Source organism: Sander lucioperca, chromosome 5 (genome assembly GCF_008315115.2).
Source record: "Sander lucioperca isolate FBNREF2018 chromosome 5, SLUC_FBN_1.2, whole genome shotgun sequence".
Taxonomy (NCBI): domain Eukaryota; kingdom Metazoa; phylum Chordata; class Actinopteri; order Perciformes; family Percidae; genus Sander; species Sander lucioperca.
This window is the reverse complement of record NC_050177.1, coordinates 28,711,329-28,713,316: the sequence shown is the minus strand read 5'-3', so window position 1 is coordinate 28,713,316 and position 1,988 is coordinate 28,711,329.

The window sequence follows — 1,988 nt, the reverse complement described above, 5'->3', positions numbered from 1 at the left end:
CTCTGCAGTGGCGAACTGTGTGTTAGTTGCCTTAGCCAGGCTAGCAGGGCCGACCGGCATCCTTCTAATTCCTCCCCGCCTTCCTCACCTGCCGCGGCCGACAACAATCCCTGGGCGCCCGCTGGTCTGGTGGATGTCCTCCAGAGGACAGTTCATGCTTTCGCGGCGAAATTTTTGCGGTGAAAAAAGTTTATTTCCCCCTCAAAAATAGGTAATTGAGCACTGTAGTGGTTATGATCATATCAGTGACTATGTAACTACATGGAAACGGGCCACATGATGCCTGTTTCTTGTAAAGTAACAGCGTTACAGAAGGCTGACTGTAGTCTTGCGCTGAAGTCCCGCAGGAATTCAGTTGTAGCAGGAAAAGGTAAACAGCAGTGTGCAGATCGGAGCGTGCTGTGAGAAGAGTGAAGAGCGGAGGTGTTCACAAGGGAAGAAGCTTGGAGTAACCTATGGAGCTAAAGCCAGCCTTCAGTAACGCTATTACTGTACAAGAAACAGGCATCATTTCAAGAATCACGTAAAAATTGGCCGGAGTTCTCCTTTAAGCTCAATTAAATTAAATATTGTTTATTGTGTGTCTTTATGGATATCTTTCATGCATGTTGTTAGTGTTAATATTTTAGCTGTTAGCTGTACATTAAGCTAGTTTATATGGTGTTATATATGTGCCTCATTCCTGAGCGAGTAATTGTATGTTTTGAGCACAGAGAACTATATTTTGCAAGCACATTACATTACATTTTAAACAGAAATTAACACTTGCAAAAAATAATTTCGTTTGAGCAACAGAAAATACTAAATTACAAAATTAATACTGTTTGGTGTCTGCTTAATTCTGAATTTCACTGTGTAGTTTATTGTTTTAGTTTGTTACTTTATTATTTGACATAGGACTGGCAGGTTTTATGGGTTCATAGTGTTTTGCTATGGTTCTGCCTGTGATGTGGGGGGTAGCTCAGCTGCTCACCAGCTTAATCAGGGAGAGTGGCTGCAGGTTTGCCTCATTAGGTCCTTTCTAGGGATGGGCGTATTGATCCTGTGGTATCGATAGATCGATATACTCACGCTACTCATTTGGCATTGATTTCCTTAAAAAAATATCGATATAAACTAAAAAATAATAATTGGGGGTGTATGCATCACTTTCAGCTGTTTAAGATTACTTACTTAAATTACTATGTGCCGGGACACCCCATGTACCTGGCGGCGTATTAAGCTGGCCCATGTCACGTGACAGGAGACGAGCGAATGAGCGTCACCGTGCGACACAGCCGACAGCGACACAGCCAAGGGCCTGAAAATGTGTATGTTTTTGTTCATATTTAATTTATTTCATTCATATTTGTTATTTATTTTAATTTTAATTTGACTATGTATTGACCATAATACATTTTGTATAAATGGTCTGTATTTGTCTTGTGATTTGTCTTAAATGTAATAATCTTTTTACTGACAAAAATTGCCAATAAGAAATTAACGGTATTGGTATCGGTATCGATGAAAATGCAAAAAAAAGTATCAGTATCGTATCGAATCCTAAAAGTGTGGTATCGCCCATCCCTAGTCCTTTCTGTAGGAATGGGCTGGGCAATCCTAAGGTGACGAACCATAGGTAAGATAGTTCTACAGTAAATTACATTTTTATAATATTTGGGGTGCCTATTGTAGTGGGTGCACATATATGTATAAATAGTAATGTCAGCAGTAACGGATCTATCCAATTGTAATGATGTTTTAAGAAACTTTGCTTGCTCAGGTTAGCTCACCCTATAATCACCTGTGCAGGTGGTAGGTTCCAATTAGGGGAGGCTTGAGTTGAGGTTTGAGTATATTTTGGTGTCATTTTTGTTAATAAAGACACAAATTGTGAACTTGAAAAACCTCCTCTCCAGCAGTAAATCGTGACACCAGCCAATCGGAGAATTAAAGGTAAATTCTGATTGGCTGTTTGTCTCCAATCAGATCGCAAGTAGAAGGAAACA